The sequence below is a fragment of the Pipistrellus hanaki genome (assembly GCF_964339955.1).
Source record: "Pipistrellus hanaki genome assembly, chromosome: 6".
NCBI classification, from domain to species: domain Eukaryota; kingdom Metazoa; phylum Chordata; class Mammalia; order Chiroptera; family Vespertilionidae; genus Pipistrellus; species Pipistrellus hanaki.
In genome coordinates this window covers 34895938-34922387 of record NC_140508.1, presented here as the reverse complement: position 1 = coordinate 34922387, position 26450 = coordinate 34895938, and the positions used below count along the sequence as shown (strand labels likewise).

General features: G+C 47.5%; 1 protein-coding gene across 1 annotated transcript in view; it reads right to left on the bottom strand.

The window, feature by feature from the left end:
• EFCAB8 (EF-hand calcium binding domain 8) overlaps positions 1–24369 on the bottom strand; it is a 72139-nt gene extending 47770 nt beyond the window's left edge. The window contains exons 1-5 of the mRNA XM_084888547.1: positions 23502–24369; positions 22646–23448; positions 21687–22394; positions 15236–15269; positions 12320–12458 (exon numbers count right to left, since the gene is read on the bottom strand). The gene's annotated coding sequence lies outside the window, so the exon portion shown is untranslated. The remainder of the gene's footprint in view (positions 1–12319; positions 12459–15235; positions 15270–21686; positions 22395–22645; positions 23449–23501) is intronic.
• Positions 24370–26450: the final 2081 nt, after the last annotated feature.

The following is a 26450-nucleotide window of genomic DNA, read 5'->3' as shown; positions in this document are numbered from 1 at the left end:
AAAATCTTAAAAGAAGTCATAGGCACCAAAATAGCAGACATTCGTCATAGCAATATCTTTACTGATACAGCTCCTAGGGAAATGGAAACTAAGGAGAAAATAAACAAATGGGACTACATCAAAATAAAAAGCTTCTGCACAGCAAAGGAAACCATCAACAAAACAATAAGAAAACCCACTGCATGGGAGAACATATTTGCCAATGTTATCTCCGATAAGGGTTTAATCTCCAACATTTACAATGAGCTCATACAATTTAACAAAAGGAAGATAAATTCCAATTTTTAAAAAAATGGGCAAAGGACCTAAATAGACACTTTTTAAAAGAGGACATACAGAAGGCCAAGAGACATATGAAAATATGCTCCAAGTCACTAATCATCCGAGAGATTCAAATCAAAACAACAATGAGGTACCATCTCATTGGCAAATCTAGACTCTACTATTCAGCCAACAAATCAACAAACAACAAGTGCTTGCGAGGATGCGGAGAAAAAGGAACCCTCCTGCACTGCTGGTGGGAATGCAGACTGGTGCAGCCCCTGTGGAAAACAGTATAGTGTTTCCTCAAAAAATTAAAAATGGAACTGCCATTTGACCCAGTAATACCACTTCTAGGAATATATCCCAAGGAACCAGAAACACCAATCATAAAGGATATATCCACCCCTATGTTCATAGCAGCACAATTTACAATAGCTAAGATTTGGAAACAGCCTAAGTGCCCATCAGCAGATGAGTGAATTAAAAAAACTGTGGTACATCTACACAATAGAATATTACACTACTGTGAAAAGGAAGGAAGTCTTACCATTTGCAACAGCATGGATGGAACTGGAGAGCATTATGCTAAGCAAAATAAGCCAGTCAGAGAAAGATAAATATCACATGATCTCACTCATTTGTGGAATATAAAGAACATCATAAACTGATGAACAAAAATAGATACAGAGACAAAGAAGCATCGAACAGACTGTCAAAACTACAGTGGGAAAGCAGGGGAGGGGGAGGGTAAGGACTAAGAGATCAACCGAAGGACTTGTATGCATGCATATAAGCATAAGCAATGGACACAGACACTGGGGGAAGAAGGGGTGGGATGAAGGCATGTGCCTGGGGTTAGGGGAGCCTGGGAGGAGGTTTATGGGGGGAAAAGGAAACATATGTACTACTATTTGTAATACTTTAAACAATTAAAAAAAGGAAATATCGTATCAATAGCAGAGAATGCTGGAAATATATTTATTGCAGAACTAGAGGCCTGGTACATGAAATTCGTGCAAGGAGAGGTCCCTTCAGTCCAGCTTGCACCTTCTCCAATCTGTACCCCTTGGGGGATGTCCGACTGCCAGCAGTTGGACATCCCTCTCACAATCCTGGACTGCTGGCTCCTAACTGCTCACCTGCCTGCTTACCTGGTCACCCCTAACTGCACTCCTCCCTCCCCCACTGACCTCATTGCCCCTCACTGCCTCTGTGTGCTGACCTGATGGCCTTTAACTGCCACCTGATTGTCCCTAGCTGTCCCTCCCTGCTGGCCAGGTCACCCCCAAATGCCCCCTACCTGTCAGCCTGGCCGCTCCTAACTGCACCCCCCCTGCCAACCTGGTCACTCCCAACTGTACCCCCCCTCCCCCGCCGCCAGCCTGGCTGCCCCTAAATACCCTCCCACTGGCCTGGTCGCCTCTTACTGCCACCCCCTGCCAGCCTGGTTGCCCCACACAGACTGTTTGTTCAGTCATTTGGTCTTCCCTCACTAACCCCCCTGCTGACCTGGTCTTAGGCAGCCATCTTGTGAGGGTGTAAGGGTTAATTTGCTTATTACCTCCTTATTATATAGGATATTAAGGGAAATGAAAGCCAAAAGAAAAAAAAAAAGAGACCCAAAATGTACCCTTAAGCCAAGGGAGGTCGGGTTATGATTGAGAAGTTAATGGATGGACTCTTAAGACAAACTCCCTGGGCCTGAGACAGGCTCACCTGCTAACTAGCTCTATAACCCTGGGCAAGATTCTTAACTTCTCTGGCCTCAGTTTCCCAGCCTGTCAAATGGAGGTCAACAATAGCACCTACCCCATGGGATTCCTGTGAGGTTTAAGGAAAACAATGCATAAAGAGCTTAGCACAATGCCCGGTGTAAATGCTAGTTATCATTGTTATCATCATGACATCAATGACAGACTTTTTTTCTTTTTTGTACTTTTCTGTATTCTTAATGCTGTAAAGTATTTGCTCATTGTAGAAGAGATAGGATTAGAGTAATAAGATGCTCTAAAACCCTGACATTTCTGGATTTAACAGCCACAGATTTGCCTGTGTCTGAGTGAGCGTAAAGGGCCATGAGATGGTTGTGGCACTGGCTGAAATGCCCTGAGCTGAACGCAGGGCTGGTGAGCTGCTCATTGCTGTGCACGCGGTTCATCTCAGGCAGAGACCATCCTGAATCCCAGGAGGGAAATGAGCTATGATAAGCCCCCAAAAGTCTCAGGAGGGCCCCCTGGAGGACTCTGAGGGTTCCCTCCATCCAGCACGTATCCCAGAATCCACAGGAGGCTTTCTAATCTTGTGACTGCCCCCATCATCAACCCTCCATGTGCTTCACTGACCTGCCAAGCCCTGTGCCCCCAGCCTCCCTCCAACTACCGAGGCAGCCGGGCTGCCCTCCTCACCCAGCTGATGAAGCCAGTGCCGTCTACGTCCATCTTGAAAAACAGCGCCTCTATCACATCATCTGACATGTTGCTTAGATTATCCTTCATGGCTTTCATGAAGGTCATCTTGTCCAGGGCTTCAAAAGAGAGAAGAAAGAATATTGTCTACTTTATCACAACCTACACTGACCACAGCGTTTTTGGGTGTCTGGGTGCTGAGGGGGTGACACAGAGAGGATCACATTTGCCGGGTTATCTGTTGCATCGCCTGTTCAACATACAACCGCCCTACAAATACTGGCTGCACACCTTCCACGCAATAGCGCTATGTTGGCCCCACTGCTGGGGGTACAGGGGTGTACTAAAAAAGATCAGATATCATTATTCAACAAATAAGACTGACCAGGCAGTGAGACAAAGAAAACTGATTTTTTTTTTTTTTAATTGCAACAATGAGACATAAATTTAAAAATATAGAGGGGGCCTTGGATCTAAGATGGCTGCTCGGGTAGACACCTAGCCGCAGCAGCTCACAACAATTTCAAGGGAATACAACTAAAATGTAGAGTGGACATTGCCCAGAACTACAGGTAGTCGACTGACTGAAAACTCTACAATAGGAAGGAGGGAGAAAACCAGAAGGAAAATCAGAGGAGCTGAAAAAAAGCCTAAGGTACGGAGACATGCTGCGCGCTCGCACGCACGCGCGCGCGGAGAGCTCGCAGCCGGAGAGGAGGAGAGGGCTGGGTGCTGCCTGGCGTTCCCTAGCAGGAAGGAAATAGAACTCCCAGCCTGGGCTGAACCCCCAAACCGGCAGCGCTGAGCCCCAAGTTATGTGCCAGACCCTGGGGACCCAGGCTCCGGCAGGGGGAGACAATCCTGGGGGACGCGAAATGCGGGGCCCCCAGAGTCGCGCGCACATGGCGCGCAGAGGACTGAATGTTGACTCTGATGCTGGATTACCCTAGCCGGAAGAAACAAAGCCTCCAGCGGCAGCTCTGAGCCTCAGTCCAGACCGCCCCGAACTCCAGGTCTGGGCCAGTCCCTGGGGACCCAGGCTCGGGCAGGGGGAGACGGAGCTGTGAGGTGGAGTCCTGGGAGCGCAGCGAAAGGCCGAGCCCCCGGAGTCGCGCACACTGTGCGCAGAGGACAGTCTGTTGACTCTGATCCTGGACTCCCCTAGTGGGAGGGAGAAAGAAAGCTCCAGACTGGAGGAACGCCACGAGGAGCAGGAGCCCCTGCCGGACACCGGCCAGCCGGGCGCCAGCAAGGAGCCGGGCGACGGGGCCCCCAGGGGGGGGGGTGCCCCTGAGCCTTCGACTGCTGAGCGCGGGCAACGGAGCCAAGGACGGGGGCTGCTTCCTGGGCGGCGCCGACCCCGGCAACAGGCTGGAGCAGCGCGGGAGCCCGCGGAGAACAAAGGGGTGCCACAGGCCAACCTGCTGAGCTCCCAGGACAAGGAGGAAGAAACCAAAGAAGTTCTCAATGTGAAGAAATCAAGTGAGAGCAAATGATAGTAAAATTACTTAAGAAAGAATACAAAGAAGATCTTGAAAAATCAAAGACTAAGTCAGAACTCAACGCACCAGCCAACATTGCAACATAAATGCGTTTTGTTTTTTTTTAAAAAAAGAAAAAAAAAAAAAGAGAAAAAAGGGACAGAATGTTGGAACAGCGGCGACCAGGCCTAGAGTGGCCAGGCACAAGGCAGTGGCAGCTGGGCCCGGAGCAGCAGTGGCCAGGCCCCAGAGCAGCAGCAGCCAGAACAAGAGCATCAACGGCCAGCACTGGAGCAGCCAGACCTGGGGCAGTGGCAGCCAGGCCTGAGGCAGAGGCGGCCAAGCCCAGGGTGGCCAGTCCAGGAACACCCAGACACGGAGTGGCTGGGCCCAGAGAAGCCCGGCCCAGAGCAGCCGGGTTGAGAGCAGCCAGGCCCGGAACAGCAGTAGCCAAGCAGGGAGCATCCAGGCTGGGAGCGGCCAGGCTCGGAGCAGCTGGGTCGGGTGCGGCCAGGCCCGGAGCAGCGGCGGCCAGGCTGGGAGCGGCCAGGCCCGGAGCAGCTGGGTCTGGTGTGGCCAGTCCTGGAGCAGCGGCTGCCAGGCTAGGAGCGGCCAGGCCCGGAGCAGCAGCTGCCAGGCTGGGAGCAGCCAGGTCCGGAGCAGCCGGGTCTGGTGTGGCCAGGCCCGGAGCAGCGGCTGCCAGGCTGGGAGCGGCCAGGCCCAGAGCAACAGCTGCCAGGCTGGGAGCGGCCAGGCCCGGAGCAGCCGGGTCTGGTGCGGCCAGGCCCGGAGTAGCGACTGCCAGGCTGGGAGCGGCCAGGCCCGGAGCAGCCGGGTCTGGTGCGGCCAGGCCAGGAGCAGCGGCTGCCAGGCTGGGAGAGGCCAGGTCCGGAGCAGCAGCTGCTAGGCTGGGAGCGGCCAGGCCCGGAGCAGCCGGGTCTGGTGCGGCCAGGCCAGGAGCAGCGGCTGCCAGGCTGGGAGCGGCCAGGCCCGGAGCAGCAGCTGCCAGGCTGGGAGCGGCCAGGCCCGGAGCAGCCGGGTCTGGTGCGGCCAGGCCAGGAGCAGCGGCTGCCAGGCTGGGAGCGGCCAGGCCCGGAGCAGCAGCTGCCAGGCTGGGAGCGGCCAGGCCCGGAGCAGCCGGGTCTGGTGCGGCCAGGCCAGGAGCAGCGGCTGCCAGGCTGGGAGCGGCCAGGCCCGGAGCAGCGGCTGCCAGGCTGGGAGCGGCCAGGCCCGGAGCAGCCGGGTCTGGTGCGGCCAGGCCCGGAGCAGTGGCTGCCAGGCTGGGAGTGGCCAGGCCTGGAGAAGCGGCTGCCAGGCTGGGAGCGGCCAGGCCCGGAGCAGCCGGGTCTGGTGCGGCCAGGCCCGGAGCAGCGGCTGCCAGGCTGGGAGCGGCCAGGCCCGGAGCAGCCGGGTCTGGTGCGGCCAGGCCAGGAGCAGCGGCTGCCAGGCTGGGAGCGGCCAGGCCCGGAGCAGCAGCTGCCAGGCTGGGAGCGGCCAGGCCCGGAGCAGCCGGGTCTGGTGCGGCCAGGCCAGGAGCAGCGGCTGCCAGGCTGGGAGCGGCCAGGCCCGGAGCAGCAGCTGCCAGGCTGGGAGCGGCCAGGCCCGGAGCAGCCGGGTCTGGTGCGGCCAGGCCCGGAGCAGCGACTGCCAGGCTGGGAGCGGCCAGGCCCGGAGCAGCCGGGTCTGGTGCGGCCAGGCCAGGAGCAGCAGCTGCCAGGCTGGGAGCGGCCAGGCCCGGAGCAGCCGGGTCTGGTGCGTCCAGGCCAGGAGCAGCAGCTGCCAGGCTGGGAGCGGCCAGGCCCGGAGCAGCCGGGTCTGGTGCGGCCAGGCCAGGAGCAGCGGCTGCCAGGCTGGGAGCGGCCAGGCCCGGAGCAGCCGGGTCTGGTGCGGCCAGGCCAGGAGCAGTGGCTGCCAGGCTGGGAGCGGCCAGGCCCGAAGCAGCGGCTGACAGGCTGGGAGCGGCAGGCCCGGAGCGGCCGGGACCGGAGCAACCGGTCCCAGAGCAGCCGGGTCGGGTGCGGCCAGGCCTGTAGCAGCAACAGCCAAGTCCAGAGCAACTAGGTCGGGAGCGGCAGTGACCAGACCCGGAGCAGCTGGTTGTGGAAAGAACCAGAGCAACAGAGGCCAGGCCCGGAGCAGCCAGGCCCGAAATAGCTCGCTCCTCGCATGTACCTGCCCACGGCTGCCTCTCAGACATGGCTGGAAACTTTTGCGGGAACTTGAGGGTCTGCTGAATCAAGTGATAAAGGCTTAGATCTGGATGTGTTGAGTTAGTATAGCACTGGGGTGTTGATCTGTGAGTGCCTTGGGTGGGGCCTGGATGAGGCTGGTTGACCTATTTGAAAATGTCTTTTGTGTGAAGTGTATCATTGGGCATGTGGAGGTATTATTGATATGAGAAAATGCTAAGTAACAGATTTACTATCTGAAAAGGGATTTACTATCGGGGAAAGGGAGGGAGGAAGAGACTGAACATAAAATGTGCACCTAGGGATGAGGACAATGGGGGATGGGGAGGGGGCAGAGGGTCGAGTGGGAACCTGGTGGAGGGGGGAAGAAATGAGGAACCTTTGTAATAATATGAACAATAAAGATTGATTTAAAAAAAAATAAAAATAAAAAAAAATAAATAAAAATATAGAGGGGGAGGTGAAGTGCATCTTTTAAAGGCAAATTATAATATAAACTTGGCTGGAGGGAAAGATGGGGAGAGGTGAGGAGGAGAGAGAAGGGATGAAATCTCTCCTGTGGTCCTAAGGTTCTCTGTCTACAAGTCGATAACCTCTGTCTAGATTTTTTAAAAACAAGCATAGTATTTATAATGTGCTTCTAAAACCCTCTCCAGCCCTGGCCGGTGTGGCTCAGCTGGTGGGAGCATATACCTGGGTTGTGGGTTGGATCCTGGGTGGGGACATGTACAGAAGACAACCAATCAACATTCTCTCAGATCAATGTCTCTCTCTTCTCTCTCTCTCTCTCTCTCTCTCTCTCTCTCTCTCTCAAGTCAATATGCATAATCTCCCCCCTCCCTTTTTCCCCTCTCTCTAAAATCAATATGCATAATCTCAGATGAAGATTTTTTTTAATAAATAACAAATAAAAGCCCTCCAAGTATTTGGAGCCCTTGCCATGGCCTGAAAGCCGTGTATCATCCTGGTCCTCTCATCCTCACCTCCCACCGGAGTCCCCGTGCATTCTCTGGTCCGGCCATGAAGGCCCCACACTATTTCTAAAACCACTGAGCACACTCCCACTTGAGGGCCTTTGCACTGTCTGGTTCCCCTACCCAGGGAAGCCTTTCTGAGACTAAGGAGATCCCCAACCCCCACACCCGATTCTACTGTCCTCCTGGCATTCCTCATCACCACTCCAGCCCTCCATGACTGGTTCCCCCCAGGGTTTCTGCCAGCACGAGGATGTGATGGCAATGACACTGGGGGCCAGTCTCATCTGTGTTTACGCCTCCTGACCACCTAATGAGAGGGGCTCGTGAGGAGACTACAGCACAGAGAGGTCCCGTGCCCAGGGGCACACAGCTGCGAAGGCCTGGAGCCCGAGACTGAGCCCAGCAATCTGGCTCCTCAGGTCCTGTTTCACCCCACTCTATGCTCCTCGGCAATCGTGCGACAGCCATGATTGTGACTGTGTATTGCTGCATTGAGGAACAAAGGAAAGCCTGAACAAAACGTGCCCTGCCTGAGGAAGGATCCGCTATATTTATCTGAAGCTGGAGCCCCGAGGCTCACGCATTTTGAGCGGCTCTTCCCAGTCCTCCCGTGGACAACACGGACCTCAGGTGACGGTCGGCGGGCAGCAGCCTTCCCCGCGGACAGAGCTGGCGTCGGCGTGCCTGTGTGCCGGGCTTAATGAAAACGCTGCTCCTGACAGTGCCCCGGAGATCCGTCTTTTCACAGTGTTTCGGAAACCATAGACACTGTTCACGGCCATGTTATTCTAATGTACTTCTCCTCATAAACAGTCTACCAAATCTTTGAGAAAACAAGAGAGTAGACACAGAGGTATTCTAGGAAGGAAATGCACACTGTGGGGGCCAGCGGGACCCGGGCTCACCACCTCTGAAAGGAAGCACTCGCCAACTTGTCCCAAATGGTTAATTAAAGCTCTCAAAGCTTAAATGTAACAATATCACTTCCCTGGGGAGAGGGGTCACTACTAAGATCAGGCAGGAACTTTGGGATGGGGGGGGGGGGGGGTTCCCCTGACTTCTGCCAGCCCACTCCAGTGAGCCACCAGTGACCTCTAACCAACCACCCGGGACAGTGCCTCCAGCCTCCGGGGGCAACTCCGCCTCCTGGCTCTGCTGCCTGCCCTGCCTGTCACCCTGTGTCTGCCTCTTCTCATCACTGTCCTCTGCTTTGCCCCCTGAAGCTCTGAGTGACCTCATCTATTCGCCCATCTCTCCATCTCAGGAGAGGATTTCTCTCCCATGTCCCTGACTCCATTTCCAAGCCCCCCTGGCCCCTCCAACTCAATGTTTTACATCCAACTTTATCACAAAATGTGCTTCCCTTTCCTGTGTTTGCCTCCTTTGCTCCTGGTGCCACTTCACCCAAGTCACCCAGGCTGAATACCTGAGGGGGGTTTTCAATGTCCTCCCTCCTAAATCCTCCTAAGAATCCTATGGCCCTAGAATGGAGGCACTGTCTTTCTCCCATCGCACAGCTGAGGACACAGAGGCACGGAGCAGCTCAGAGACCTGCCTGAGGACACACAGTGGCGCAGCAGGGATCGAAAACAAAGCCTTCCCTCCTCTCCGTCATAATCTCCACTCCCCTCTGTAGGGCTGGGCCTCTTACAGCCAAGCCCTCCCATATCCATCCCCTCCTCAAACAGGTCTGCATGTGTCACCTCCCGTCAGCCCCACTGCTGGGGGCCAGGGCCCCTCCTGACTTGAGTCTCCCTGCCATGACCCCCTTCCTCCCCACCGAGCCCCGGGACATCCCTTCTCCCTCTAGCACAGCAGCCCCCCTGTCTTTGCCCTCCTCTCCAAGTCCTGGGAAACTTCGACTTCCCCTCCCAGGCAGGCTTCTAGCCATACACACTTCTATTCCCAAGTAGCTCCCAGCACCCTACCCACCTCCACCCCTTTCTCTTCCTTTCTTTGTAATGACTATATTTATATACTTGTAAGTATTTTTTTAAAAATAAATGCTATATGCCCAGCCGCCGTGGCTCAGTGGTTGAGCATTGACCTATGAACCAGAAGGTGATGGTTCGATTCCTGGTCAGGACACATGACCAGGTTGCGGGCTTGATTCCCCGTGTAAGGGAGCACAGGAGGCAGCCAATCGATGATTCTCTCTCTCCCTCTTCCTTCCTCTCCGAGATCAATAAAAATGTTTTTTAAGAGCTATATCAAAACTATTTAAGGAAAAAATGTTGTTTCCTAACCTCCCCTTTGCCCTCTGGGGGAAATAAGCACGTGTCCCACACAGCCCTCCATCGCAGTCACAGACTGGCCCCTCTGCTGCCTGATCCACTCTTCCTTCCCTCACTCTGGCATCTGGGGTGCTACCCATGGTGTGGGGTGCCCACAGAAGCCCAGGCTTTGGTGTCAGAGGCTCACTCCATTTGGGCATGAGAGCCAAGAAAGGGCCAGACTCCTCACACAGACAGCCAGGACACTACCGCCAGCTCTGTAGAGCCCTCATGAGAACTGAGTAAAATCTGACAGGGCTTTACAGCCCAGAATGCCCCAATGCTGATTTTATCATGCCTGGAAAAATGTCTGTTGGGGACCCTGTGCCACTGACATCCACCCAGGAGCACCTGCACTGAAGGTCAGGTCCACACGGGGTTCAGGCGGGGAGCTGCAGGCTGCCGCTCAAGGCTAACCCCCCAATCCCTGAGCAGCCTGAAGGCTCCCCAGGCAGAAGGTGCTGGGGCTGTGGGGACATGGACACTTTCAAAACCTCCCACAGACGGGTCGGCACTCCTCTTAAAGAACCACAGACCCACCCACCTCAAAGGCCTCGGTTCAACCCACAGAAAAACGAAGGCCGGGAAGGGAGCTTGCAGAACAGGGAGGAGAGCCTGTGCTCTCCCCCTTCCCCCGAGGCAGGCAGGGTTGGTCAGGGTTCCCGAGCAAGGCCATCGAGCCCATGCCAGAATCCGTCTGTTTTAAAGACTTCTAACGGAGGAAAACTATCCTATTTTCCTTTACCCTATACATCAGCTAAAGGTGAATTCTCCTCTCTTCCACTTAAAGCCATGACCAGTTTTTTAAAAATGAAGAGCCTCTCTTTTACATTGATCTGAAAAGGTTACCAAGACATAGTAAGTAAAAAGCAAGAGGGGAAACTCTGGTAAAAATTATTTTTTGACAAAGCAAGGAACAGGCAATTGTGGGGATCCTTTTCTAATGTATACCAGTATCAAATCATCACAGTGTACACTTTAAATGCATTAAAATCTTATTTGTCAATTATACCTCAATAAAGCTGGAAAAAAAAAAAAAAACAACAAGTAGAATTATGGGGAGTAGGCTCCCACCACACATTTTTAAAAGGGGAAGCAACTATACCCACTTCTGTGCTTGTCCAGCAGAGGGAGACATTTTTCTCTGTAACAAAAAAGGATCGCAGAAAGGGGCATTTTGAATTTTGAACTGCATGACTATATTACCTATTCAAAACAAACACACTCAAAATCGTGGCCAAAATTGGCACTGTCGGGGTCCTCTGAGACACAGGTGGCCAACTGCTGGCTGCCAAGCACAAACATGAAAGAACTCCAATTAGGAATCATCTCATCTTCCGGTCAGACACAAATGGTCCCTCTCCAGACTCACGTTCCTCATTTGTAAACAAGATTTGCTATCCTTTCCTGCCCACATCACAGTGCGGCTGTAAAACTCAAAAGAAATTGATGGGTTGAGTAGACAGGGCCCTAGCATTGATGTTCATAGTTTAGTGGATATAAATGCCTTTAAATATTCCTACTACTTAATTTTATGCGTATCATCCCAAGGGGGAAAATCAAGGTATAAAGAGAAAACATTTGATACACAAAGGATGCTATTCCCAATGTTTTTAAACTCAATAAACCTAAGAGTCCAAATATAAAGGAAAGGATTGGTCAGCCAGTAGAACACTTGGCGTTTATTGGTAATGATGGCTTGGAAGACCCATAGCAGTATGAAAACGCCCTTAAAGAGTATCAACATTAAGAGAAGGGTCTGGAATTATATATAGTACAATTATAGACATGTAAGCACACACAGCCATATGTGTAAGAGGCCCCATGAGGTCTGCCTCCTAGTGCTCATGCCTCCCTGCAATCCTCTCCCCTTGAGGGTGGTGGGACCTGTGGCTCACTTCTAACCAATATGGCAAAGCTGACGGGATGTACAGGCCCACATGCACATGATTACATTACTATGTGATAAGACTGTAGCACCCATCTTAGAGGAGTTTCTATCTCCTTAGCTGGCTTGAGCCTTGAAATCAGCCATGTTGGAGAATCCCACATGGCCGGGAACTGTAAGCAGTTTTGGAAGTTGAAGGAAGTTGAAGGCAGTTTTGGAAGTTCCAGCGAAGAAACAGAAGCCCTCAATCCTGCAGCTGTAAGGAACTGGATTCTGCCAACAACTTGAATGAGGATCCAGCTAAGCTATACCTAGACTCTTAACCCACTAAAAGTGTCAGATAATAAATGTGGTCATTTAAGTCAGTAAGTTTGTGGGAATACTGTTACAAAGCAATAGGTAATAAGCCATACATATAAAATTATTTGAAAAAATATATACCAAAGTGCTGACAGTGGTTACATTTAGGTATTTGGATTAGGGATATTTTTTTTTCTACATCCCAAGTAGCTTTCAATATGTTTACAATATTTATCCTAATATATAAAAACCCAGGGTCTGTAACATCCAAAATAACTAGTGGCCCAATCCCTAAACCGGTGGTTTGACATCCCCCAAGGGATCCCCAATTGGAGAGGATGTAGGCTGGGCTGAGAGAACTCCCGCCTCTTCCCTCTCCTCTCCCCTTCCTCCCCAACCACCCCCATGCAAGAATTCGTGCATCGGGCCACAAGTTTAACAATAAAGGAGACACTGGATGCAAAAAGGTTTGTCCAAACACCACAGGTACTAGATCCCCCCTATGCAAAAGCCGGGAGACTAAGCCCAGAGTGCAACTTTACCTCTAGTCGAGTTTATGTCGTCCCCAAATATTTTCTTAATCTTGGCCAGGTGTAGATCTGTAAACGGCTGAGACTCATCTTGGATGACGGTTTGGCTAAAGGTGACGGATGACGACAGAGATCTACGTAGGATGGGTGACTGGAACAAATATGACTATAAGACTGAGAAGGTTGATTTCCTACTCCGAATATTTTTAAGCACATCTGATTAAAAGAGAAAGCCTTGCCCTAGCCAGTTTAGATCAACAGATAAAGCCTCAGCCTGTGGACCAAAGGGACCCAGGTTCAATTCTGGTCAAGGGCACATACCTTGGTTGAAGGCTCCTCCCTGGTCCAGGCCCTGGTTGGGGCTCATACAGGAGGCAACCAATTGATGTGTTTCTCTCACATCGATGTTTTCTCTGTCTTTCCCTCTCTCTCCCACTCTCCCTAAATATCCTTGGGTGAGGGTTAACAACAAACAAGAAAAAGAATGAGAGAGAACCTTTGGGAAAGGACAGAGCACGCAGTGTTGCGGTATGTTACTAGCTGGCCACTTTCAGACCTAGGAAGACCAAGAAAGATCTAGCCTGCTACTCCTGACTTTGGCAAATTCCTCTTTTACAAATTCCCCTACGGAGGCTCAGCAAGTTTAGCAGATGTGCAAAGTCCAACCTTACACATAACAAGGCTCTAATTTATAAGGTGCTTCATTTCAGTAACTACATGGTTTCAAATCTTCAGTTGTCAGAATTCAAGCCCCCAAGAAATCCAGCTCTAGGTTCCCCAGACAATTCGATGTGGTTCTGACTAGCCCAGACAATTCATGTGTACACACTTGGAAGCTCATGTGAGTCCCCTCCCTCCATCAGGGACTCACAGCGTCCTCCTACTCCCCTCCCACGTCCCACTGAAAGCCTTCCCCACCCTTCCATCCCTCAACAATCAGCAATGCTTCCTCTCTTTAGCTCCTACTCATTCTGATACTTGGCACAATGCTTCCGGTTACCGAAGGCTCAGGTTCTCCAAGTCTGCTGCTCCCAAAAGACTGTAGGTGTGGACTATGACATGATAACCACTGAGAGCTACTCACTGAGACGTGCTGCCTTTTGGCCTTTTTCGGACAAGAAAACTTTAGTGGAGGTTGGACTATTCACTCTTCCAACCCCAACCCCACCAACCAGGCAAAATGCTCGTCTCCTGTAAACTTTCATCCATTCCCTCAATATCTACACACATTTGTTGAGAGCCAGGCACTGTGGACACATTAAGAGAACAGAGTGGAGACCTGCCTTCATGGAGCCAGGCAGATAAACTAGTTAATCTCTCACCAGCCATGCAGGCCCACAGATTATAAATCTGAGCACCAACTCCAGGTGGAGGGGAGCTATGGGGGAAGAGGGGGGAAAGAGGAACACCTGTAATAATCTGAACAATAAAGATTTATTATTTTAAAAAAAAAAAGAAATCTGAGCACCATCTTTGGCTCTTCCCTCTTCCTCCTACATTCTTACTGCCCCCTCTTATAGTTCTTACTGTGATCCATCTCCTACATCTAAACCTTCCTCTCCTGATATCTCTGCTCCACCCTGAACCTTTGCCTCTTGCTGGAACAAGTACAGTGGCCTCCACTAACTGGGACCAGAATTTGGCTTTCCCTATCAATCCACCTCCCAACACTGGCACCAATCATCTTTCTAGAAGACAAATTTGATCAGCTCTGACATTTCCAGGGTGCTCCCATCACCTCCAACTACTGAGTGTGGCATTCAAAACCCTTTGCAATGCAGCCCTGACCTATCTTTCTAGTTTCAATGCACACACCATGGTCCAGGCACACCAAGAGCTTTCCAACATCCCAACACTGCAAGCATTCCACTTTTACTTACACTGTTCCCTCTATGTATTACTGACCATCTCGCCCAGAGGTGAACTCCTACCCATTCTTCACAGTCTGGCTCAAATGGCACCTCCTCCAAGGAGTCATCACTGCTACCTTTGAATCATATTTTTTTTTTTTTTTTTTTTTTTTTTTTTACAGAGAGGAAGGGAGAGAGATAGGGAGTTAGAAGCATCAATGAGTCATAGATCAGCTGCCTCTTGCACGCCCCCTACTGGGGATTTGCCTGCAACCAAGGTACATGCCCTTGACCGGAATCGAACCTGGGACCCTTCAGTCCGAAGGCCGACGCTCTATCCACTGAGCCAAACCAGTTTCGGCCATTGCCACCTTTGTACTCCTACACTCTTTGTTCATATCTGCCATGCATGTGTTACCCTAGTGCACGTGTCCATACATATAGACAGCATGGGCTAGAATTCTGCTTGGCTCCCTACTTCAGAGCAAATTACCTTGAGCACATCACTCTATGAGCCACAGGTGTCTTCATCGGCAAAAGAGATCCACAGTTCCCACTTTGGAGGGCTGTGGTGAGATTTAAACAACATCTGAACACAGGCAAAGGCCCAGCAAACTGCATTCACACAATAAATGATGGCTCCTGTTATAACTCCTCTCCTAGTGAGCAAGGGCATGTTGATCTTAATTTAATCTTAATTTAATTTATACTAATTATCTCTGTAATTCCCTGGCCCCAAGTTCATAGTAGACACTAAATACTTATCTGGCTTGATAGTAATTTGTACAGCCCATCACACCATTATCATAACTGGGCTGTCGAAAATTAAGTCTAGTCCATGGAGAGGCTGCCATTGGGTAGCCTCGGGTTTGCTGCATTTGGCCTATGCAGTGCTTTAAAAAGGAAGAACCAGCCTGCCTTAGCACACACTGCGGTTTCCTATCTGGCCTTGTAAATATCTGAGTTTGCAACCCCTGGTGAGAGGCCGATAACCAATACAGACTCTATTCTATGCCTATGAATGATGTCTGGGTGGCACTCGCATACCCCCTCCCATCACCAGCTCTGGTTTTCTTACCTCTCTTAAGTCCTCGGAAGATCCTGATTCTGACCTAGAATAGGGAATCATAGTCACCTTAAGTCCAGTCTTTGTAAGGGCCCTGTGGGAGGCTGGCTTAGCTGGGTCAAAGGAAGGGGGCAAGAAGTCAGGGTTAAGGCAGGGGGTGGCTGAGCTGTGCCGATGGACACCCAGCACGCATTTGATGGGCATTCCTTTCCCCATAGGGGCTTCTCTGGCAGGAAGCTTTTCCTAGCTTACACCGAGTTTTCTTCCCCCTGATGGAGAGTTGTCCCTTCTGAAGCCCTGGGGCTTCTCAAGTTACTATACTCCTGGCTTACAGCCAGGGGCTTCCTAAAGGGGTCACTCTTTTTATAGAATTAAGAGGCCATGAGGTGACCCAACTACAATTCATAGATTAGGAAAATAAGGCCTAGTTACAGGCCTGTGTCCAAAGGGTCAAATACATGCATCAGAGCCCTAACCAGTTTGGCTCGGTGGATGGAGCATTGGTCTGTGGGCTGAAAGGTCCCAGGTTCAATTCCAGTCAAGGGAATGTACCTTGGTTGTGGGCACATCCCCAGCAGGAGGTGTGCAGGAGGCAGCTGATCGATGTTTCTCTCTCATCGATGCTTCTAATTCTCTATCCCTCCCCCTTCCTCTCTGTAAAAAAATCAATTAAAACATATATTTTTTTAAATGCACCAGAAGGGAAGCAGGAGGGCCTAACTGTCCACTTCCTACACCTCCCCTGACACTGCCCTCTGATGCCCTCCAAGACAGGACTTCTTTGGGAGAGGTGACAGAACCCTCCTCACAGTAGCAGAGGGTCAGGGGAGAATGTGTAGAGGTGTGTTCCCTGGAGCTCAGATCTGAGAATATAAATGACATGTTTCCACTGGATCAGTGGCACTTTCATGGAAGATGGGAGCTGGTGAGTTCACCTCTTTAGCAAGTCCCACCAGCAGGAACGGAGAGGATGGCAGGGGAATGGCCAGGAAGGAGTCAAGCCCCACACATACCCAGAAGAGCAAATGAGCCAGCTTGGCTTGGCAAAGGGCTCCTGGGGGAGGGGAGGGGAGGGGAAGGGAGAAAGAGTGGGAGAGAAGAGAAAAAAGAAAAATGGAAGTAGAATGTAGCATTTTAAATTACCTTGCCAGGAAGGCTGAATAGGATGAAAGGCAATTATGGACATTCATCAACGAGAGAGAGAGAGAAAAAGCAGGGGGTGGGGGGACTGAAGACTGGCCAACAGAGTCCTAACCTAACAGTGTCTTGGCAGCAGCTCAGATGTAAGGACCAACAGAGAAAGATGAGCCAAAGGAAAGGAGATTTGGAAGCCAAATCTCAGGGTAATTGAGGGAAATGCCAGAAACATTTCTAGAAAAGGAAGCAAAGAAGGAAAGTAGCCTAATGCATGTTATGCTGAACTGTCCAATTAGAAATAAAAAAAATAAAATAAAAAAACCAAATACCTGGAAATATGGGACTAACACTTGAGGAGTGGCTACTTTTAGAGACAGAAAGAGGAGAAACAGACAAAACAGGATGAGTCAGCGAGGAGGATGGGGTGCTCCAAAGTGAGCCAAGATGATAAAACGAAAAGACCACAGAGCATGGCCGTTAAAGGTCCCCAGTAAAAAAAAAGGCTGCAGAAGTGGACTTCTAGTCCACTGCTGTTAAGCATGCGTGTGTTAGCACAAGCACAGAGAGCTCCGTGTGTAATGGCAATTATTTCTGGCAGGTGAAATTACAAAGGATTTCTAAATCTCTATTTTTTAATTCAGAAAAGGTCCATGACAATCTTTAAAATTTATTTCAATGGTGGGTGGCTATTTACTTTACTAACCTGTGAAAGACCATGGTACCTGTAGAATAATTGCTACAGCATTGACCATAGTGGCAAAAAATAAAGTGAATGGCTATCAGAAGAGGGATGTCTGAAAACTCAGTACACCCCTCTTCTGATAGCCATTCACTTTATTTTTTGCCACTCAGATCCTCACCCAAGCACTCAGAGGAGGAGCCTCCAGCAAACAACTAGGAGGGATTTCCATGAGATACAAATAACTAAGGAAAGATGCTAAAGAGTACACGTATGTTACCAATTTTTATACAAGAAAAAGAGGTATAACATGTTTATACCAAAAAGGACACTGTGCACACACACATTATGCACACATTTGTAAATAGGACTACCCTTAATAATTATGGGAGTAAGGCCAGGGAATATAAGTCCACAAAGCAAGTCTCAACACTTTAAATGTCAAGTTAATATACTATTGAATAAAATATTCTATCCTCCTACCTTGATGAATACACTTTCAAAATAACCTGGACAATCAGTTTCAAATTTAGAATTCTTGAAACTCCTCAGCTCTGTGCCAGAATTTGGCAGTGTGGGGAGAGCCAGCCACTAAGCTCCCTGCCCCCCGCCCCAATGCCCTCTCTGTCCTGCTCAAGGGGCTTATGGATGGTGGCATGTACATGGACACCCCAATCCACACACCCACGCTGACCTCCCCATCACCTACACCGCTCCACAGCCACCTCAAGCCGAAGGCGAGCTGCCTCAAAACGGATGCACTGGGAAGCAGACACCCACAGACCCTGGGATCAGGTTCAAAGACATTTGGGTAGAAAATACCAGTAGGTAGAGCTGTGGGGGAGGGGAGCCTCTGGCTGGCCATATCCTCTTGGCCCCCAGGGCTCTTTAACAGGTGGAGAGGGAGGTGGCAACCCACCACCTTCTTGTCTGGGTCTAAGAGAGGGACTGTACTGTCAATACGTTCAAAGTCACGAGTACAAGAGAAAAGCAGGGAAGGACACACACTAGGTGTTGATTTGGGTTATGGGGAGTTGGGGGCTAATGTGGCAAAAGGTGGGCAAAGAATATAGGAATACAAAAGAGTCTGCGCTAACGAAAGGCACATGTATCATCACATTTATATAAAGCAGGAAAGCATGGGTAAGTTTGAAGGAAATAAGCATGTTTTGTTTTTATTTCTTAAAGTCTTGACAGTTAAAGTAACATCGCCAACGAGGGAGCCAAAGGGCACCGCATGCCTCCTGGTGTGCCGCACTCAGGTGGCATTACTGACAAACACGTGTCACCTGAATCAAGTCAGGAGAAATGAGACAAACCGAAACTGCAGGCCATTCTACCAAATAACTGGGCTTTACTCTAAAAATGTCAGTGTCGTGAAAAACAAAGGCAGGCTAAGGAACTGTTCCAGATTAAAGGTGACTAAAGAGAGCCAACAACTAAAGGCAATGACCCGAATTGAATCCCAGACTGAGGAGGACGTGAAAGGGGGGACTCTAAAGGCTAGAGGGGTCAATGGAGATAAAAAGGGGACATATGTAATAATTTCAACAATAAAACAAAACAAAAACCTCTAAGGACCATTGTTGAAAGCTGTGAGTGAGCTCTACATTCTCAGATATTACTGAATTAACATTCCCTGCTTTTGGCTGTTGGGCTGTGGTTATACGGGAATATCCCTGCTGTTAGGAAATAATATACTTGAGCATTTCAGGGTAAAGGGGCAACGTCTGATTTATTCCCAATGGTTCAACAAAATTATATGATGACAAAGCAAGTATGGCGAAATGTTTACAATTAGCCAATATGGGCAAAGAGTTCTTTAAACCATTCTTACATTATTTAGAAAATGCTCATTATTTCAAAACTAAATATATATATATATATATATATATATATATATATATATTTTTTAGAAAAATGTTTTTAATCAGAAGAGAGAGAACTCTATGTTCATGGTCTGAGGCAACAAGTGGAAAAACATATTGGTGGAGGGCAACAGAGATACCCGAGATAAAAAGAAAAAGAGTAAGAAGCCAGAGATAAGTAATCCTCCAATACTGGAGAGAAGGAAACTTCAGATGTAGAATTAAATTTCTCTTTAGAATAGAGAACGAGTAAGATCAGGAAAGCCAACCCCACTGGCCTAAATCTATTCCCTAAAGTTTACCTGCTCTGGGGCAGGAGCCAGGAATGTACAAACCTGGACACAGGAGTGGAGCTTGAACAACCACTAGCACCAAACACTAAGGATGGAAGGAGAATAACTGGGCTGTTGAATAATTAGTTTTTAAGAATCTGTGGAGGCAGTTGACTTAAGGCCAAAGACAGGTAAAGCTGTCCTGGAAATGGGTAAGAAATGCTCTCCTGTTCAGCTTTTGATCTCAGGCAAACGTATGTTAGGGCCCAGGTATACAATCTTTTAGAAATTACTTTCCCCCAAACCCTTACTCACTCTATACCCAAAGTATCTCCCCAGTAATAGCTGAAGGGCACATCTGACAGAAGTTGGCTGGTTTTCCCCTTCCCTTTGAAGAAAGACATCTTGGCAGCTGTCCCTGCATCCAAAGCAGCTCCTCTCGGAAGTCGCCGTGGAACTCCAGGGCTTCCACCTCACTGCGGAGTCAGCCGGCCACGCTGAGAACCAGGAAAGGAGACAGAATTCCATGTGCAGAACACAAAAGGAACAACAGAATCCAGCCCACAAACCATAACAACGCAGCCATTTTTTCCTTCAATTTGAGACAGTCTTTTTATTGATGAAGTTGAACTTACAGCAGACAGTGACAGGAGCTACAGCACACATAGCCAGGACAAGCATGAGTACAAAATGTCCCATAGGACAAATACAGCACAGAATGCCCACTCTCATAGAAAATGTGGAAATGCCAGGAAGCCTTGGGATAAAGCAGGGTTCACCAAAACCAAAAGGCCAACTGGCCCCCATAGGTGGGACAGGAAAAGGCACAGCAGCTCTCTAAACATGCCCTCTGCGTGAGTGGCAATTCTTTGAAAAGAAGGCTACAAGAGATGGGGGTCCTACAAATGCAGACTTCAGAGCAGGCCTGGAATTGGTGTAGCATTCGTCACTCGGTCCATGGCACAATACAGCAGGATAGGTTGGCCAAAGGTCTCTTGAGGAATTTCAACCAGGGACATGGAGTCTGGACTTAAAAGATATCCAGCTAACTCGCATTTCATAGTGACCTACGTGTTACTGACATGTAACTGATCACCACACAAGACACTCCCCAGACCTATACCACAAAGAAGAACACCAACATACAGGAAACAATTCTGCTCCCATTTCATCAATAAAAAAAAAGATTTTGTCACATTGTAGAACACTAAAAGTAGAGTGGTTCAATGAAATGTCATAAAAGATACAGGTCTTTTAAATCAGTTTTACTAAACTAGGTCTTAGTAAGCTAGGGGTGTTTATTTTTTAAAAACAAGGCCGATGGTCCTACATTTGATGTTTACCAGTGTGGTGTGTGTTTTGGCTCAGTGCTTTCATTTCCAATTCAATGTTATCATTTCTACTCACAGCAGTTCCTGCATTTATCAGTATTTTTATAAAGCTAACTATGCTAAATTCTGTCATAATAAATATACTTTTCCTTCCCTGGCACAAAACATGAGAAAAAGAGGAGAAATAGTAAGATGCATTCTTTTAGTTAAGGAAAAGTTCAGAACACTCCCACCTAAAAAGAACGTCAATTTAAATAAAATTTAAAAATTAGAAGAGGAGGGCATTTGGAAGAAAAATCTCCCAGATAAACCTCTGCACAAAAGTAATTCTGAAAATAAGTTGCAAGACTAGTTCGGGGATCAACTGCCAATCCCAAGGAGATTCCGATCCCTAAGAGTGGAGATGGGATGCTACCAGAGGGACAGCTATAGCTGCCATAAGTCATCTGCCCTAGAGATTCTTACAAAGTAATTATCCAGCAAACCTATTATTCTCCTCCCATCCCCAACGTGTGACGCGAGGGCTGCAGGGAGAAGATACAGGCCCCTACTCCAGGGAAGGCACCTCCACTCCCCGCAGCAGCAATGCCAATACTGTCCTCTCCAACTCTACCACTGTGGGTTTTAAAACATTAATACCTGTATTCTAATATACAATTATATGTTAAGTATTTCTCACTAAAGTTTAAAAAACAAACTATATCCTCAACAAACTATTTCCTTTTGCAGGCTGCAACAAACTGCAGGGAGAACTTTGCCAATACATCCAGCTCTAATCGCCGTTAAGTGCAAGAATCAAAGTTTGTAATACACAACTTGGATTGCTGAATAGTTTGTGAGAATTTGTAGGGACAGATGACTTTAGGCCAAAGGCAGTTAAAACTGTCATAAAAATGGGTAGATGCTCTCCCTGTTCAGACTTCGATCTCAGGCAAACATGTTAGCCAAGAACAGAGGCTTTTTCCTTTACAAACACAAACAAGACAGACTTAAAAATGCTGTAATTCAAGAAAAAAGACAGATTCTCCATGTGGCTACTTACCTATCTCCTCTCCCCAAAGAAAGAAAAGTACTTCTTAAAGATGAGGGGTGAGGGGGACAAAGAGTTAAAAATTCTTGGGAAATTTTTAAAAATAATTATTTCATTTGACATTGAATTATTATTTCATTTCTCACCCATTAAAAATTGGCAGGGAGGTGCACACACAGGGACAAACTGGGACAGCCTATAACTACCTGTAGTAAAACACACAAATAGTTTATTCCATTTTTCCAAGCAGCATTTAAAATATCAAAGTAAAAACAACGGTCATATATAATTACAAATGGTTAATTCTCACACTATTTTGTAGAAAAACATATAAAATACCCCCACCCCCAAATGTCAATATTAGGTTAGAAACCTTTAGGATGCTAAAATCCAGACAACTTGAGGTATGCTTAAAATCAAAATATATAAACAGGCTCCTTTAGGAGAAATATAAATAGCAACATGATAAAACAACTGTGAAGCCAGCAAGAGAGAAAAGAAATCTGAAGGTCACTCAAGCTGAAACTAGGATGAATCATGACAGACCTGGGTACAATACATCTAGATTCTTGCACTAAACGGCGATTAGAGATGGATGTATTGGCAAAGCTCTCCCTGCAGCTTGCTGCACCCTGCAGAAGGAAAGCCAAACGTTATTTGTTGAAGCACTTGTTACTTCTGTCAAAGCCTCTTCTTTTAGAGACACAACTTTTATTAAAACACAAAAGCTATACACTTTGCAATTTCATTGTCAGTGAGAATTTTTTCAAAATTTCTCATGTAAAATATATGTAGCTGATGCTGAGAAACACTGGCCTTTGAACCTAATTGTCCTTCAACTGATGAAAATTGGCCTCCGCCGAAACTGGTTTGGCTCAGTGGTAGAGCGTCGGTCTGTGGACTGAAAGGTCCCAGGTTCGATTCCGGTCAAGGGCATGTACATTGGTTGTGGGCACATCCCCGGTAGGGGGTGTGCAAAAGGCAGCTGGTTGATGTTTCTCTCTCGACATTTCTAGCTCTCTATCCCTCTCTCCTCCTCTCTGTAAAAAATCAATAAAATATATATATATATTTTTTTTTTTAAAAAAAGAAAAAGAAAATTGGCCTCCAGAGGCAACAGTTGCCAGAACTAGGCATTCCCCCACTCTTTCCTGGTCCAGTATCCTATTGGCTTTTATAGTCAGAAGTAATTTTTTCTGGCTCAGAAGGGAGGAAAGAGGAACCTCTCACTGAGCCAATGAAAAGCTGTGTTCTGCAGACCAGGGATACACCACCTGCACGAGGACACTGCCTCAGCTCCTGGCCCTTGGCCTCCTGACCATAAAAGTCTCCCTCATTCATTCTGCTAAGGTCAGAGGGCTCTAGCCTCACGCTCCCGTTATATATTCTGTCTATCCACTTGTATGCTTATTTAACCTTGGACTTGACTTGTCTTCACTACAAGTTGTGAATCATTCCTTAAGACTGAATCTTAGAAACTCAACTCTGTTCCCAGTGGGAACTAGTAAAAGCCATAGAGCCAGCTTTGTTAAGACTTTCCCTGATGGACTGAATCTCACCTACCAGCTTCCCAAATCTCATTCTACCACCAAAACTGAAAGTTGAAGACATCAGTAAATAGAATAAATTACTCTCCCTCCTCTTCCTCATACCCATGTCCATCCTATCTCCACCAGTAATAATTCCTGCAGACTGTGAAAACCAAAGTAAACCAGGAAAGAGTTAAGGGATTTTTTTTTTTTTTTTTTTTTTGAGGTAAGACACAGAATTCCAAACTGCTGACAGATCACTTTGCAATTTTAAATCTCTCTCTTGATACAACATTCTCTAGACTTTGGTGGCTAACCTGGTTTGCTTTCAAATGGTCACAGGACAAAGATTTGCCTCTCTTCATCTGCAAAAATATGTCTGTGAAGGCTATCTTCTGTTTTGGAAGGCAGCTATGCTCACCACTATACCACCAACGCGGACTATCTTCTCTTTTGAAAATATTTTTATTGACTTCAGAAAGGGAGAGAGAGAGAGACATCAGTAATGAGAGAGAATCATCCATCGGCTGCCTCTGCATGCCCCATACTGGGGATCGAGCCTGCAATCCAGGCATATGCTTTTACACACACACACACACACACACACACACACACACACACACAAGATCTTAAGATCCTGGATTGAGGGGCCAAGAAATCTGACTCTATGCTAGACCTGATTACCTAGATAACCAAAATAATAAAGCTATCTGACTACAAACTCAACAGAAAGTTTCTATGCTCCAAGAACTAAGGTAACATTACTTTCCAATTCAGATTAAGACCATCACAATCTGGCTTAAGTCTTCGGGTTAATGGTTCTAACTATAGTTAAGTTCGATGTGAAAGTACGGAAACCCTCCCTGGGCTTTCTTTCAGACTAGGACTCTGCATTCTCAGGTATATCCTCACATGGGAAAACTATGTGAAAAATACCAAGCATCAGAAATAAATATGAACTCATCTGGTTTTAAAATTTTATACGTGGAAAGTATGAATTCAAAAGTATGACATATTGCCCTAGCCAGTGTGGCTCGGTGGATAGAGCATCAGCCTGCAGACTGAATGGAACCCAGTTCAATTCCGGTCAAGGGCACATGCCTGGGTTGCAGGCTCGATCCCCAGTAGGAAGAATGCAGGAGGCGGCCAATCAATGATTGTTTTTCGTTATTGATGTTTCTCTTCTTTCCCCTCTAAAATCAATAAAAATGTATTTAAAAATAAAAAATAAATTTTTAAATATATTTTATTGATTTTTTACAGAGAGGGAGAGGGATAGAGAATTCAAACATCGACCAGCTGCCTCCTGCACACTCCCTACTGAGTATGTGCCCACAACCAAGGTACATGCCCTTGACCGGAATCAAACATGGGACCCTTGAGTCTGCAGGCCGACGCTCTGTCCACTGAGCCAAACCAGTTAGGGCTAAAATAAAAATGTTAATAAGTAAATAAATAAATAAATAACCTATTCACTTGAAATCAAGAGCAACAGAGTCAGACCAGCAAAATGCCTGGTCATTCACAAACACCGACCACAAGCTCAGGTTCAGCTTGCTCCAAAGCAGTTACTCCCACTCTGTTAACAGCAGTCAGATTTAGGTCACCCACAGACTTGCAAGCTAATTTGATATAAGTTGACCAGGCTTAATTCCTAGGTTTTATTTGTGGACTACAGTAAACTATGGTAAACATCACAAAAGGAGTTCCTCATTCCAAATCTTAAAAACAATCCTTAAAGAAAAACTTCTCTATTCTCTGGTGGTAGCAAAAAAAAAAAAAAAAAAATACTTTCAAACACGGTATTATACTCTTAAAGAAAAATGCAATTTTTTAAATCCATGAATCTTCATTTAAAAGAAAATAGTTGAGTGTGTTTAGACCTTGATCTCACTTGGAAAAAACAATGAAAATCATTGTCTGAAAAGTGAAAGGAGCATGGCTCATCAATACCACCAAACTGAAAAAGAAACATTGAAAGATCCTATTACTTATTTTACAAATACTCAAAGCCTGTCTTAAGGAATCCTGATTTTTCAGGATACAAAACTCTGCCCTGCTGAGACCAGTTTGGCTCAATGGATAGAGTGTCAGCTTGGGGACTGAAGAGTCCCGGGTTCGATTCCAGTCAAGGGCATGTACCTTGATTGCGGGCATATCCCCAGTAGGGGGTGTGCAAGAGGCAGCTGATCGATGACTCTCTCTCATCGATGTTTCTGACTCTCTCTCCCCCTTCCTCTCTGTACAAAATCAATAAAATATATTTAAATAAATAAAAATAAATTTAAAGAAATAAAAAATAAATAAAAAACCTCTGCCCTAAGCTTTTCTGATCTAGAAACAGAATTTCAGATTGGATCTGAAGAACCCATGCAGGGCCATCTAATGTCATAGTTGCTCTGTCAGCTCATTCTGACCCCAAAAAGCACCCGATGAGGGAAGCACTTCAACATCATCATCTCTGTTTGCAGGTCAGAAGAAGAAGAGAGGTCAATTAGCTCAAAAGTCAGAAAGCTAGGAGCAACCTAGAAGGACTAAACCCCTTACCCGCCCACCCAGCCAGAATCGGACTTTAACTTGCAGGTATATATGTAAGGGCAAAGTACAGGGCTGAGGACTACATCAAGCCCAGGTCACTTGAGGTACATAGTAAAAGGCAGATTTTTAATGTCCTGACTTGAAATTTCTGGGGATGGACTGCAGAAATACGTTGCCAATCAAGTTCCCCAGGTGATCCTGAAGACTATCAGTTTGAGGACCACCAGCATGAATGAATCCTAAATCCAAGCCAGAAAACCTATCCTAAACCAAGCCTAAGCCTATTTGTTTACCTATCCTCCATGCACCACAGAACTTGCCAAGCAAACTAAGCAGCTTATTCAAATTTACAGTACAGTGACCTAACCTGAGTTAGTCACAGCGAAAGGCTTTATGTGTCTCAGCCTAAAGAGCCAGGTCAATGGACTTAGGTCAGAGGTACACAGTTTCAGCTTCACTCTTTCCAAGTTAACCTCTCAGTTGGCATTACACAACAGTATCTTCACAAATTCCATCCGCTCCTGGAGGTATCTTCTTTTAGGTTACCAACACATAAGGTGTCAAATTCCTTCTGAAAATGTATACATAACACCATTAGCTTCTAGATGAAGTAATGTGGGTGTAACCCTAGTCAAAATCATCAAATTGGGTTTATATAACATCCACGTTGTGGTAGGTACTCTCAAGATCATACAAAAACTGCCCTCTTCCCATTAACTTATTTCGTATTGAAAATAGGAGCAAGTCTCCTTTTGAATTCATTTCTTACAGGAGAGAATTTTAAAAAGGAGAAAAAAAATGGTGAAATTTTTCATATTTATTTTATAGATTAAGATTGTGCTC